This window comes from Silene latifolia, chromosome Y, assembly GCF_048544455.1.
Source record: "Silene latifolia isolate original U9 population chromosome Y, ASM4854445v1, whole genome shotgun sequence".
Classification (NCBI taxonomy): Eukaryota; Viridiplantae; Streptophyta; class Magnoliopsida; order Caryophyllales; family Caryophyllaceae; genus Silene; species Silene latifolia.
The window spans coordinates 183,469,347-183,485,422 of NC_133538.1; positions in this window are offsets into that span (position 1 = coordinate 183,469,347).

Sequence of the window (16,076 nt, forward strand, 5' to 3'; positions counted from 1 at the left end):
GTGAGAAATCACCTGAAAGACCTCGTTCGAGAGGAAAGAAGCGTTCAAAGGATACAGAGCTTGATCTGGCTGACACGTTGAAAGAGAGAAATAAGGGACTCGAGATACTTATCACGGTTCCCTTCCCGAGGCGTCTGCAGAGTACTAAAGCTAATCAACAGTTCGGCAAATTTGCTGAGATCCTGAGAAGCTTGCATGTCACTGTGCCATTCGCCGAACTGCTGACACAGGTACCCTCTTATCTTAAATTTAGGAAAGAAATTTTATCGCGTAAGAGGCACATTAGTGATAATGAGACGGTAGCCTTGACTTAGGTAGGGACGGTCCTAGTTCAGAATAAGTTACCTCCCAAACAGTCTGACCCGGGTAGTTTTTCGATTCCGTGTCATATTGGTACCCACTTGATTGATAACGCGTTATGCGATCTAGGCCCTAGCGTGAGTGTCTTACCATTGTCTCTGGCTAAGAGACTTGGTTTGACAAAGTTTAATTGCACCAACATGACTGTTCAGATGGCTGACCGTAGCATATCACGGCCACTAGGTGTAATAGAAGACGTACCTGTTAAGATCGGGAGGCTCTTTATTCCCATTGACTTCATTGTACTTGACATCCCCGAAGATGCACATACCCCTATTATTTTAGGGAGACCATTTTTATCTACTGCCCGTGCAGTAATAGACGTCGGGGGCAAGACATTGACTTTTTAGGTTGGGGACGAGAAGCTGATATTCCATCAGTCTAAGTTCTGGAGGGCTCCCATGCAAGCTCAGCCTTGCAATAACCTCTCTTCTATTGACCCTATTATTGACACTTTAAATGAAAATTTGGAGCATTGTGCTGCTATTGTGACCCCTCCGCCTCAGGTTGAGAGCAAAAAGGAGGAAAGTTCGTCTGTTTTCCTTGCTTCAGGTACAGATGAAAACAATGAAGGAGCTATCAAAGGGCATTGAGCAATTAATGTCAGTCAAAGTGGGAGTGACAGTGTTAACGCCAGTGAGAAAGGAGCAAGGGTGAGAAAAGTTCGCGCATATGTGGATGTGACTCCTAATGATTCAAGTTCAAGCTCATGGAAGCTGAAGAGGACGATCAATGTTGCTGAGGTGACGTCCTCCAGTCAGGAGCCCTCCGAGGGGCTACTGAATTGCTTTGGGAAGTGAGCGGGGAAATGCCCCGTGTACCAAATTGTATAAACAATTTTTGAATTTCCGTTGAATTTCTTTTATTGCTTTTATTTAGGACAATTAGAATTTAGATAATTTTTAGCGTAGATAGAGACTATAGACTGTTACTTTGCGTATTTGGTATTTTGGGATATTTTTGCAAGTGTTTTTATGCAGGTTTGGGGAATTTTACGCAAATTTAAAGGAAGAATGACGAATTAAAGTGCTAACACGAGGAAAAGAGCTCGATCGAGTACTTTTTGTACTCGATCGAGTGGATTCTGTTCGATCGAGTAATGCCATATCAGTCGATCGAGTAAAGCAGAAATGGGGAGTTCTCGATTGAATAAATTTCTACTCGATCGAGTAGATGGATCATTAATGTCCTCGATCGAGCAGTTCTAAACCACTCGATCGAGTAAAATGGGAATTGACACGCAGGGAGTTTCCTTTAACTCCTTTACTTTTGATTGTTAATTCATTTCACCCATATTTTTTCGACTACCTTCCTTTCTTGCGACCAAAAAAACCCCCAAATCCCCATTTTTCTTGCCCTTTTACCAAATCCGTCATCTACATTGTGTTCATTGTTAATTAATCGACAAAAGCCCTCTAATTTCCCCTTGATTCGTGTTGTTTTACTCGGTTTATTGAAGGAATTAGGGTTCCGCGGTTTTCGTTCAAAAAATCGCCTAATTTTCTTATTTCTTGTCGATTAATTGTTCTTTGTAGGACCTCTAGCATCAAGTAAGTAATTCCTACACCTCATTGCATTTTAATTTCATTTATTTCGTATTTTTATGAGGTGAATTAGGTTAGGGTTTCGAAATTCCTTGCTTAGTCGAGTTTTTTCGACTATAACTGTCATTGCTTGCCCTTCTTTGTATTACTTGATGATCAATTCCCATGCCTCATTGCTTTTACATGTTTAAATTCGAATTTTGCAAGAAATATGCGATAAAGGTTCAGTACAGTCAAAACTTTTCGACTGTCAGACTGGGTTCTCATACTGTCAACTGGGTTTTTATGCTATCATATGCTTATTTTACCTCAGTTGTTGCTTAATTTCATGCTTTTGATGCCTGCTACCTCGCCCTATCGCTGTTTACACGCTTTTATTCGAATTTCTTGGAGAAAGTTGGGAATTTTTGTGCAGTAGGTCGAACTTTTCGACTGGTTAGGGAAATTTTCATGCCGAATTCATGCTGTTTCACGCTGTTTCATGCCTTATTCTTATCAAATTCCCCTGCCCTATTTATTCAGGATGGATTCTAGTTCGATGCCTTCGTCGAGCTCTTCTTCTAGTCCGTCTTTGACTCTGTCTAAGACGGTAGTCCCAGCTGTTACTACCGTCTCCGCACCGGCCAGCACTTCCGTGTTCTTAGTTTCAGCTGCCGGTACTGTTTTTACGCCAGCTAGCACTGCTGCCAGCACCGTTTCGGCTGCCACTTCAGTTACAGCCACCACCACTGCTAGTATTGCTACTAGTCTTTCTTCGTCAGTGGTGGTCACAACAGCCACAACCTCTACTCCAGTCACGATGAGCACACCTGTGGCGGACTCACCTGCAGTTGCAGCTGCCTTTAGAGCGGCCCTAGTTTCTCGCATCGTCACTGCACGAGCTTCTACTTCGGGTTATAGAGGCCGGGGTCGAGGTCATGGACGTTCCCGTTCTACGCCAGCTCCTAGCACTTCCACTTCAGCTGCTCCTTCTGGCACGGTCACTGTTCGAGGGGATAACTCCCTCGAATCTCACCCAGACTACCTGCAGGTAATTTTTGTTAATGGTGTACATTGTAAGAGGTTTTATAACCTCCTAAGCTGTGAGTTTTTACCTACCCGATTTTTAGATAAACCGGCACTTGATAGACTCGGCATCTACGAGTCAGTTTGTGAGCTTTTACGGGGCACGGGGATGGACGGACTCATTGCTTTGAGTGGCTGTACTTTTCTGAAGCTGAGTCTTGAGTTCCTCAGCTACTTCACCTTCTCCTCCGGGGCACACGACGCTGCCCCCACTAGTTCTTCTGTGTGTTTCCGGTTGTTCAACAGGACTTTTTCGATGATTTCGCAGGAGTTTGGTCGCAGACTTGGACTTTCCTCTACGGGCGACGCTATTGCCCCTAGGAGGGTCATTCGTCAGCTTTGGCGGACCTTGGCCCACACCACCTTTCGCGAGCGAAAGCTCGCACAGGTCCACCTTCCCCCTGCCCGTTACTTTCTCAGACTGATGGGGAGCACCATTTTTGGCCGAAAGGAGCCAAACAACAACAACAACAACGAGCTCTCCATCTTAGGCGGTTACCTGAACATTGACTACGAGGGTCCTTTTACCCTCAACATCGCCTATCTGACCGCCCAGTACTTCCAGGCCCAGGGGCTGAAGGTCACGGGATCAATTGCCTGCGGTGGCATGGCCACCATTATTTCCCGTTCCCTTTTCCCCGTCTGGCCTCGTGACTTACCGTACCTCCGGGGAGAGAGGTACTTGAGCCTGGATGCCATGCACTCTCAGCATTGGCTGACCACCGACTACCAGACATGGAAGATAGACGGTTCCTTGTCTGTGGACCTACCTTGTGAAACTCTCCCCCGTGTAGCCCCTTTGCCTACTGTCGCTAGGGGCGCCCGACTTCCACCACTGCCTGACTACCACCTTCCACTCCGACCACCTCCCACTTTACCCGCCGCCAAGAAGCGGCGTAGACTTGAGACTAGAGAGGGGTCCACACCTTCTGGGAGTGTCCAGCCTTCCACGGCTACTCCCATCCCGACTCCTACTCCTACTCCTACTCCCGCACCCGCCGACTAGACACAGGCACAGCCGGTCCTACGGGCTAATTTTGTACCTCCACCACCCTTTGAGGCGTCCTCGGTCATGGACCAAGGGCACCGTGACGGTTTGTTAGTTGAGATTGCAGAGACACAGGCTCGTATGGAGCGAGACTTAGCTTTGACTTTGTTCCCTCTATACGAGTACCACTTGAGTCGACACCGTCCGATCCCAGAGAGTTGGCCACACCCTTACTTTTACCGTTACCCAGCTGAGGGGTACCCGGAGTCTGCTGAGGAGGAGGAGGAGGACGAGGACCTGGAGGTGGCAGCGGAGAGAGATCGAGCTGAGCAGAGGAGGAGGAGAGAGGAGGAGGAGGAGGATCCAGAGTTCACGGTGGAGGATGTCCGTGACGACGAGGCTGATGAGTAGCTATTGGTCTACTCACTTCCCCAGTTTTCTGGCTGGTTTGGGGAAGTTCGTGTTTTGTATGTACATCTTACTCTTTTATTTTTGTCTCCTTTTTATTTTATTGTTTTTATTCTTTATTAGTTGTATATCCCCATTCCCCTGTATATATCTGCTGGTGTATGATGTAAGACAACGAGGGCGTTGTCCGTTTTGGTTTGGGGAGGGTATTGCATCCTTTTGAGTCTGCATTTGCATTTGTTTTGCATTCACGTTTATTTATTTCAGCTTGCATTGTTTGTTTATTTCATTAAAAAATTCAAAAAATCAAAAAAAATTAGAGAATTTCAAAAATTCAAAAATATTCACGTTTATTTTTGCATATAGGTTGAGTCGGAACGGTAGATTTCCGTGATGAAACTGCACTATAACTTGTCATTTCACTTGAGCCTTGCACTTCTGTTGATAGTTATTAGCTTTGTCATATGCATAGTCTACGAGTTTCTGTTCAAATATAGCTGACTTTTTAGACTTGACCTGATAAATTGGCAAACTACTCCATAAATTATGAGTTTTAGAGCCCATAACTGGTGACATTCATGACCGGTTCATTAGGAATTGAGAGTAGTAGTCCTTGCATAGCATGTTCATCGATTTTTCACTTTTATGACATTCAATTTCTTGTCAAATGCACACATTCGGGTTTGTGGTTGGTGTCACATACAGGGAGGTGCTTGCAAAATTCCCCTTTTCCTTATATTTTTTTTCACTCATTTAGCTCCACTTAAGCCAAAACTTGCCTTTTGACCTATTAGCTACATCCCAAACTGAGCCTGCCTAGTCAAGCTAGTTTAGTATGTCTTTTGTGGTATGATTTTCCATCTGCAGTTGGGCCCGTATCTTTTTGTATGGAGTTGGTGTAAATAGAGGAAGGAGAAAAAGAAAGAAAAAAAAAGAATTGAAAAATAAAAAAAAAGAAGGAAAAACGTGAAAGAAGAAAAAAAATGAAAAAAAAAACTGATTCACGTGAAAAAGAAAGAAAGAAAAGAAGTTTGAAAAATAATTGTATTGTTTCATTTGATTCATTTAGACGGTGTTAAAAAGGAAAGTTTGTGACCGTCTAACTCCTGCATTCTTATTCCATATTTTTGAGGAGATTGTGTTTGAGTTTAGTGAGCTGTGTTCCAAATGAAGGGCACTTGTACTCTTTTTTTCCAGTCAGTTGAGATTTGGATGGTTTATTATGGTCCTGTTAGGAACTAGCTTGACGCTTTTACCTCCACATTACCACAACTTGTTTTGCCTTTTCTCACCTGAACCTCACTATTCCCATATTATTTGTAAGCCCTCGGTTGTGACGGACATTATTGGTTGGAGTGTATGCATTAGTACTTGAATTGTCTTTCATTTTTGTTGCATGCATGCTATGTAGGTCGCAGTTAGGTGAGCGACTGTCTTCCTTCTCTGTTTTACATATAACATTCACCCTTTGCTTCATGAGAGAAGAGTGACCACGAGAGAGTCCGATTTTGTTGGTCTTGCAAGGTCGATAGGTTGGCTATATTTAACAATGACTTATAACTCATTTGCGTATTGACTGCTTAGCTATAACTGTTAGTTTTTGTTGCATTAAATTGGTTCAAGTAGACAAGTTAAGCTAGCTCTGAGTTATCATTTCCTTTCCATTAGTTGCATTTTAGTTTACTCGAGGATTAGTAAAGGTTCGGTTTGGGGAGATTTGATACGTTCATATTGTATAGTCTTTTTAGCCTATTTTAGCACGTATTTCCATGCATTTTTGTACTGTTTATATAGTTTTATGCCCCGAATTGGCTACTTTGGTTCGTTTTGTTCGTTTTGTAGAAATGAACGCGAAAGTAGTGGAATGGTACCATTTTTCGTCCTTTTTGCATGCATTTTGAGGAGACGGGATTTCCCAGAGTGAGATACTGCATTGGAATGCGTGAAAGCACGGTTTACGAGGCAGTCAGTGATGAGTTTAGGCTGATTTGAAGGAAGAAGACTCGATCGAGTGGTTTTGTTACTCGATCGAGTGGTTTTTATGGCCTCAGTTGATCGATCGAGCAGTTAATTACTCGATCAAGAGGTGCTGAAAAGAGAGGTTACTCGATCGAGTAACTAATCTACTCGATCGAGTAGATTTTCTGGTGTTTTGCTCGATCGAGTGGATTTATTATACTCGATCGAGTGGTTTCTGCTGGCGTGGGCTTTAATTAGCCCGTAAGCTTGTTTTAGCTTTTGGACTTAGTTTATTTTCTATTTAAGCATTACGTTACTAGGTCATTAGGATCATCTATTCTATTATCATCGACACTTTATTTCATTTTTTCATCTATCATTTTCATCCTTCACTACAACTTTGCTTTCGGGGTTAATTCGCTTGGATTTTGTCGTTCTTTACGCCGGATTCTCACGTTTGTAATCTCTTTCTCCTTTCTTAATAATAATTTTTATTTCATTTGCTTTAATTACTTATTTTGCTTCATTTACTTTCTGCCCTAATTCTCTTTTATGCACTTTATTTATTATTTCGTTATGTTTATTGTTAGTTCATCGTTTGTTGTTAGTTTTGATAATATTAATAGAAATATAAGTAGCTAAATCTATTTCATGTTGGGATTAGGGGATCTACGGTAGAAATGTGACGATGTAGTAAATAGGTTAGATGAATTAATTGTGAGATTCTGTCACCATAGCAATTTAACTGTATTTTACCGACTTAGTTGAGTGCACGCTTCTGAGTCACCCTTTAATCTGGCTAAATTTAATCCTGGATCGGAAGATTGGACTAAATAGGCCTGCTATGAACAGTAGACTACCCTGACGAGGAAGGAAGTTAAGTTAGTGAAAGTTTAGGGTAGAAAGTGGACCGAAAGGACCTTTTCATATCCGTCTCGCATTAATTTGTCTAAGTTGTTTACAGTGGAGTCACTGGACTACCGTAGTGAACAGAAATCCTGACATGTCCCTTCTCTATCTGATAGTTTAATTCTATTTTCTTGCCTTTATTGCTCTTATCTCTGCTTCTCTTTCCTTTTACCCTTTTAGTTTAGAAAACCAATTTTAATACCCCCCCCCCATTTGTGACCAAATAGACGGACTTCTACAGATAGCTTGCCTCCCTGAGGAGATCGACCTGACTTCCCTAGCTATATAGTTAGTTTAGTTAGTTTATTTTTGATAGGTACACGACAGACGTATCAATGATTATGTGATGTTATGTTGAATATGGTGTCTGGTTATGAAGTATGATATGTGACTGTTGGGACTGGTAAGTTAAGCCAGTTGTATAAGTATATGAGATGAAAATTGAGGATTAATGATGAAAAGAGTCAATGAGGAAAGATTTGTGAAGTTGAGGTTTGACAGTGGAAACATATGTGATCCATAATGCGGATAAATGAGTAATGAGCTGACCTTGATTACGTGTTTTCTGGATTCAGTTATGACGGCGAATGTATGTGAATGTCTAGTATTATGGAACTCAGTGAGAATAGACCACTATATGATGTTAATACTATTTACTACGAGTATATTGGAATTGTTGACATATTCTAGAGGAAAGTAATTACAGTATCATACTATATTGCGAAACATAGACCTTGGAAACTTGGATTCTCGCTCAGATTTTGAACTTAATTGTTCCGACTGTCAGGTTCAGTGTTCTTAACATATGTGAGTGATTTTTTAATATATGGTAGCCTTGCTTGTTAACTTTCATTTGCCGTTGGATTCATGTTAAGATGAGCAACGGTTTAAGAGAAATAAATGTTTTAGTGAACAGTAGTCAGTATGTTACTGTGCAGTAAAGGTTTTAACCTAACTTTTTGTAAAAATTCACAATAATTGTGTACTGATGTCTTTCACATAATTCCAATTATATTTAGCAGTAGATACATGGAATTTTCTAAATTGGTAAACCTCATTTGAGATCATTGTGTCATCTATTATTTATGATTTTTGAAAGTTAATCTTGAGTTGCGGTAAAATGTTGTTCGAATTCCGTTTGGACCAATTGGATTGTGAAAACTCTAATAAAGTGTTTATTTATATTTTGGACTTAATTCCAAGTCGCCCACTTTAATGACTCTCCTTATTTTAAAAAAAAAAAGTATAATAGCTCGGAACTTTGTTAAGTGATTATTTATTTGTGATTTTTCGAAGTGGCAACATGTTTTGCAGTACTTGTGATACGTGCATTTTATATAGTCTTTTTTAGCCTTTATTGCACGTTTCTTTATACGATTATCGTAGTATTATGATAAAAATGTCCCCCGGATAGTCTACTTTGGTTTGACTTGTTTTATTTGCAGGAATGGACCCGAAAGTAGTAGAATCATGCCTTTTACTGTCCCTTAGCTCGCATTTACGGAGATGGAAGAATTTGAGCAAAATTACCTTTGCCTCAGGAAGCGTGAAGATGTTTTGTATGCAAAATCAACGAGCAAGGAGCTGGTTCAGTGGTGTTTACCTTGATCGAAGGCTTTTTGTTGGCCTATCTGCTCGATCGAGAGCTTATGGTGAAGAGAAGTTGCTCGATCGAGACCCTGCTGTGCTTGACCGAGAAGTGGTAATTTGAGGTTCCTCGATCGAGTATGTTAAGTACGCGATCGAGAGGTTTCGCGGAGGATTTGTTCGATCGAGGAGAATAAAGTTGCTCGATCGAGAGGTTTCCTATTAGTACGCGAGATTTTATCGCGAGAACTTATTTATTTTTTTAAGTACGTGTTTAATAAATGTCTTTCCTATATAAAGGAAAGACGTCATTAGGTTAGGTTATCTTTTCATTCATCTTTTAATCTATTAATCTTATAATTACTCTTAAGCATTCAGTTAGCAAACACTTTTCTTCCCTTGTTCGACGTTACTTCGTTCTATTGCCAGATCTTAAACCTTTGTAATCCTTCTTTCTCTTTTATTCGAGCTTTAATTTTCTTTTGCATTCTTAATTACTTGTCTCTTAATTTCTGTTTTAATTAAGTTGTTATTAGTTTATGCTGTATCTTATTTTCAATCTCTATATCATGTCTTCTATTATTTCATCAATTATTGTTAATTTCATTATGAACATGCGTAGCTAAATCCTTTGTTGCTAGGATTAGGGGAGCCATGATAGTGAAGCAATAATGTTATAAGTAGAATAGACGGTTTTGATTGTGAGAATTGATTCATAGCAATTTAATTGTAATCGTTTAGTTGAGTGCACGCTTCTAAACTAGTTAATCCGGTTAAATTCAGACCTGGATCGAAAGATTGGATTGAATAGACCTGTTATAGAAAACAGACTACAGTAATGAGGGTGAAAGCTAAGTTAGTAGTATTTTAGGGTGGATAGCAGACGGAAAGGACCTTTCCTTTACCCTTCTCACATTAGACCGACTGATCTCATTATGACCGAATTGGCTGACTATCATGGTGAACCGACATCCTAGCATTCTTCTCTCTATTTGATTACACCTTTATTTCATTTTACTATTTTTATCGTTCTCTCTCTTTGCTTTACATTTCGTTCAAGTAGTTTAGTTAAAACAATTTAAACACCCCCAATTTGTTACCGTGACGGACTAGAATAACAATCAGATATAATAGCGTACCTGTGGAGTACGATACCCGACTTACCTCTACTATATTAGTTAGAACCGATTGGTTTATTTTTGATAGGGTTGCGACAGCCGTGTCAAATTTTGGCGCCGTTGTCGGGGAGGCAATTAGTCTATTTATTTGTTTACTTTAGTTTGTTTTAGTCTTTAGGGATTTTTAATTCCTTGAGGAAGTTCTTATTCTTTGTCTTTCTTAGTTTTGTGTATGCCCAGGTCCAATAGGTTGGAATTAGTACCAGCTGATCCTGAACCGGAGCGGACTTTTCGCCCTAGACAAAACATGCTGGGAAAGAATCGTCAAGAGGAAGTCTTGAGTACTCTTGAACATGTTCTAGAGAATTTTACATTTGCATAAGATCAATCTTTAGAGGAAGATACTTCTATTTCTGCAACAGTTACTGAATTTGCGAAGATGCCTAACATTGCTAGTCATTCTAGGCCGACAGCTGCTTCCATTCCTAAGGGTTTTAATCTTGCAACGGCAGATGAGAAAACCTTTGATATTCGGCCGTCTTACATTAATCTGGTTGAGAGGAATCTATACAGGGGAGTAGCTGGCGGAGACCTGAGCAAGCATATGGAGGTCTTTACAGATTATTGCTCTACAATTCCCGCTACTAAGGGAGTGACACAAGACAAGATAAAGGAAGTCCTATTTGCTTTTTTCTCATACTGATGGAGCCCGAGAGTGGCTAAATGATTTGGATAGGACTGCACCTGGTATCACTGATTGGGAGACTTTGGCCCTTACTTTTTATAAAAGATACTTCCCTCCGCAGTGAACTAACGCATTGAGAGGGCATATTACAAGTTTCAAGCAAACTCCGAGTGAAAATTTGTATGAAGCATGGGGTCGGTTTAAGAAGTTGGTTCGGTCTGTCCTACAACACGGGTTTAACCAGTGGTTTTTGTGTTAGAATATGTGTCCTCCGACAAGAATGCGATCACAATTGTCGATCATATTGATCACATGTTTAAATCTCCTTTTAAGAATACGTAAGGGATGATTCATTTTATAGTCAACTGATCAACATTAATCGATAACGATTGGCTTGTTAGAGTTTGACGTTACTGTCGTGGGACGGTGGTGGTCAGTTGATTCCTTAAGGTCACACCTAAAGGATGATGCCCTTATCTGTAAAGTTGATTAATTGTATGACGATACAAGTTGATCAATTCCTTAAAATTGAACAATTCATTTGTGAGAGAGAATATTGATATCTTATTGTAATGGGATTAAATAAGATTTATTTTAGTAATTGAAATGCCGTGTTACTAAAATTGTTTATTGTTTGAGAAACAATAGAGATAAGAATGAATGGTTATTTATAATTATAAGATGTTGTGAATTATAATTAAATGACCCATTTTATTTATGTGATCAAGTATCACTAGTCAATTTGTTGTACGTAATTTAATTAATTCATGAAATAATATTTATGTGATAAATATGCATCAAATTAATTAATAACATGTATCATACTACATGTGACATATTGTGTGACAAGTGACAAATTGACAAAATAATATGGAGGTCCATTTTATCTCAATTGACCGAAATATTGGAGGTAGTATGGGTGAGTGGGTGTTTTGTTTAATGGATAAATAAAACACTATGATTACCTATAATATAGGGTAGTCTTACACCTACTTTACTTAATAAGAACAAAAGTAAAAGAAAAGACCATGCATTGGTCCCTATATACTCCCTCCACCGGTTTTGTGAGGATAGAAGAGAGAATTTTATTCTCTTAATTTCACTTGTGTTCATACACATGCAAAAGTCATCCTCTCTCACATGTTCATCCTTTTCTTTATCAAAACATGAGATTTTTGATTCAAATTGTTCATAAAAGATTACTAAAATTATTAATATAATATATGAGTGTTAGTAATCAATTTTAAGGTAAACTACTAAACTAATATCTAGCTAATATTATTTAGTGGGGATAAGGGATAATCTTGGGTGCAATCAAGAGGAGTGACTTCTATACTTGAGGTCTTTGGAGGATCATCCTAATATATGGAAATCTAAAGAACAACTGAGGTAGGAGACTTCATTTGTGCCCATTAGGCCGAAATATTCATATGGTATGAAACGATTTTTCCTTACTCTTATTCTAGTTTTGCATGCATAAGATCTTTAAGTTTTTATGACTAAAACTTAAAACCAAAATATGTGATATTTAAAATATGATTTTCCAGCATTTTGTGGAAGCAGTTTTACAATGGGCTGTATAATGACCATCGTGCTATTTTAGATGCTGCAGCCAATGGTGGATTTTAGAAAAACATTGATGATGATAAGGGCTGGGGAATTATTGAAGAGATGGCTACCCATCGTGCTGAATATGGGAATCCTAGAAGTGGAACTAGAACGGTCTCGACAGATAATAGTTCACTTCTGGCTCAACTAGAAGCCATGAATGCCAGATTTGACAAGTTCGAGTTGCAGGCCGCGGGGAATCAACAGACGGTGCACTTGTTGTCGAGACAAGAGACTGTCTCATGTGAGAGATGTGGCAAAAATGATCATACTGCAGTGGAGTGCTTAGCTGAGAAGAAGCAGGCCTATGCCTTTCAACAATTTAGGCAAGGAGGCTCCTATTACAATAACCAAGATGGAGTTCATCCTAACTTGAGATGGACTAGTCAAAATGTCTTGAAACCTACACCTCCACCGAAGCAACAAGTTTATGTACCGACTCATAAAAATTGATGGGGGGTGTCGTCGTGTCTCCCAATCAAAGACATTTATATTCTCAACAAACAACTAGTTAGTGGTTAAGTCGAGGTCGATCCATAGGACGGTGTGCTTTAGGTTTTAAGTCTATCTATCTCAATTTATGCTAGTGTCACAATTGATTTTGGTTTGTAGTTGGTGTGTCTAGACTAATAGAAGCAATAAAGTAAAACAAGCAACAAAGGTGTAGACAAATAATAAAGGATACTAGGATGTTATGGGATCATATGGGATTCATGGGAGTTGATCAAACAAACATGTTCTCAATAAATATCAAGCACTTATTATTGTGATGAGATCGAGTTGGTGTATTTCTTACAATCCCTAAGAAGGTTTGGGTCTCGGAGCCGAATCGATTTGATTGTAAAACACCTACAAGTCGACTTAGTCCTTCCTATTCAACTATATGCATGGTCTAATGAGACTCGAGTTGGTTTATGTCTTACGAGTCTCATTGAAAAGATAGGTGATGGGTAAGAAATGCAAGGATTCATAGGCTTAGCATTTCATCAAACATAACATGTGCATAAGTTGAAATCACAACAAGAAAGCAAATTAATTATGAAAACATATTAGATTAAGCATGAATCATTCCCCATGTTTATTTCCCTTAATTCCCCATTAATCCTAGCTAAAGAACTACTCACTCATTATCAAGTTTAACATGCCAGTAAGGTTGTCAATCATATTAACAAAGTAAAACATGATGAACAAATAAAAGAGGTTAACAATAATTAAACAAGGGTAAAGAGAATTATACCTATGAAGATGATTCCAAATAGTAAAGCAAAGAATAAAAGAAGAGAACTTGATTGATTGATAAAGAGTTGTCAATTCTCCAATAATAACCCAATAATCTTCAATTACCCATTAATAATAAACTTGAACAATGATTAAGGAAAGATTGATGTGTAATTTTGTGGAATAATTGAGATTAATCTATTCTAATATACTCCTAATGAAAGCTTAATCAAATCTAAGGAAAGTTGATTTAATCTAAGAAAACTTTCCTACTAAGAGGGCTTGATTTATTGATTATTACAAATGGAGTATATATAGTAGTACATCATTAGGTTAAGCAAAAGTAGATTAGTAAATAGCATTGCTAAGTGTTGAGTAGGGAAATGCAAGTCTCGAAGGGAGATGCGCATATCACGTTCTAGTCCCGCCACAATATGCTCGTCCCGACGCGACTGGAGTCTTGGCACGGAGGTTCTGTCTCATGATCCGAGCGGATCGGAGAGGATACGCTCGGATCTTATTGCTTCAAGACGAGCATCTTATAGTTGGAGATGAGCTTCTTCGTTCAGGAGACGAGCGTCTTCTTACGGGGACGCTCGGATTGGCGGCCAGTTTGTCTATTTGAGCTCTGATTGTAAAACGGACGTCATTTCCTCATCCGGACTCCTATTAGAGTGATTCAAAAGCCTAGACCACTTGATTTTTCGATGCCGTTTCATCTAGCATACTTTCAGAGTCAGAAAAGCAACTCTTGGTTTGGGTTCTGAGCAATTTCTTCTTGTAGTGGCTTCCTTCTCGTCATCCTTGCTTCTTAGCCTATGATCCCTCTATATACTCTTTATTCCTACATCCTTGGTCATCATTCTTGCCTCCTCTTAATACTAGTCCATCCAAGATCGTCAACAAGCTTCCAAGTATGAACGGGAGACGGGAATTCAACCTCATTATCTTCTTTCCTACAAGACATATATAATGCAATAGGAAAGCGAAATAGGAAGGAATTGACGTATAAAATGGCCATGAAATGCTATAACAGTAAGCAAAATAGGTTCAATTAAAAATCAACAACAAAGCTTTCAAAAGCCTCCATCTTTGCCACCACCGCAACAAGGTGCCTCTTCTAGTGGCGTAAATGATATAGCCGAGTTGAAGTCGATGGTGTAACCATTGACTATTCAATTGCAAAAAAGTGACCAAGCAAAAGATGCTTCCATTAAGTCACTTGAATCCCAGATGGCTCAACTGGCTGCTAATCAAGCTTCAAGGCAACCGGGTCATTTACCATCCCAACCTGACACGAAATCACATGAGACGGTGAATTTGATCAACTTGAGAAGTGGTCTTTCTTATGAGGGACTCATGATGCTGACTGTACATGCTGAACTTTCTGACCCGAAAGCTGATGTTGATGTACATGAACATTCGTCTTTTGATGAAAAAGTGCTGACACTACGACATGTCCTCGATCGACTGATTTCTGGTGGTCGATCGAGGGACTATGCTGAAAAGGTTCTCGATCGAGAGAATGAAAGTGCTCGATCGAGCACTGCTGAAAACACTGTTCTGGATCGAGTAGATCAAAGTGCTCGATCAAGCACTCTTGCTGAGAAAAGAAATCGATCGAGAGGTACTGTTCCTCGATCGAGTGAATCTGATGCAAAATGTGAGAATTCTTTGGCGAAAAAAAATGAAGGACTAGCTATTCTAATTATAGTCCCATTTCTGAGAAGATTACAAAGCAAGAAGATTGAGCAACAATTCGGTAAGTTTGCCTAAATTTTGAAAAGTCTTCATGTTAATGTACCATTTGCTGAGTTACTAACCCAGGTACCCTCCTATATGAAATTTATGAAAGATATCTTAGCGCGTAGGAGGCACATTAATGACCATGAGACGGTGGCTTTAACTGAAGCGGGCACTGCCCTTATTCAAAATAAGACCCCACCTAAGTTGTCAGACCCGGGTAGTTTCTCTATACCATGTCATATAGGGACTCATCTCATTGATAATGCATTATGCTATTTGGGAGCTAGCGTGAGTGTTTTACCATTTTCTCTTGCTATGAGGCTTGGTTTAACAAAGTTTCATTGTACTAATATGACCGTACAGATGGCCGATCATACTGTATCACGTCCTTTAGGTATCTTGGAGGACATACCTGTTAATATAGGGAAGTTCTTTATTCCCGTCGATTTTGTAGTCTTAGATATCCCCGGAGACTCATATACTCCAATTATTTTAGGACGACCATTTCTATATACAGCTCGCGCAGTAATAGATGTCAGGGGGAAAACTTTGAATTTTTTGGTAGGTGATGAGGACTTGACTTTCTATCAGTCTAGCGTTTGCAAGGCTCATATGTAAGTCCAGCCCTACAATGCACTACCCTCTACAGACCCTAATACGGAACCTCCAATTGACCGTATTGAATCATGTGCTGCTATATTAACACCTCCACCCCAGATTGGGAACAATATGGAGGACCATTCTGTCATTTCTGTTGTTACATATCTAGGCGGATTGGACATTGGAGATGTCGGTGATAAGAGTACAGTGAAATTTGAGCTCAATGCTAAATATGATGCCAAAGACAAAGGTTATGAAAGGAAGAAGCAGGACAAAGTAAG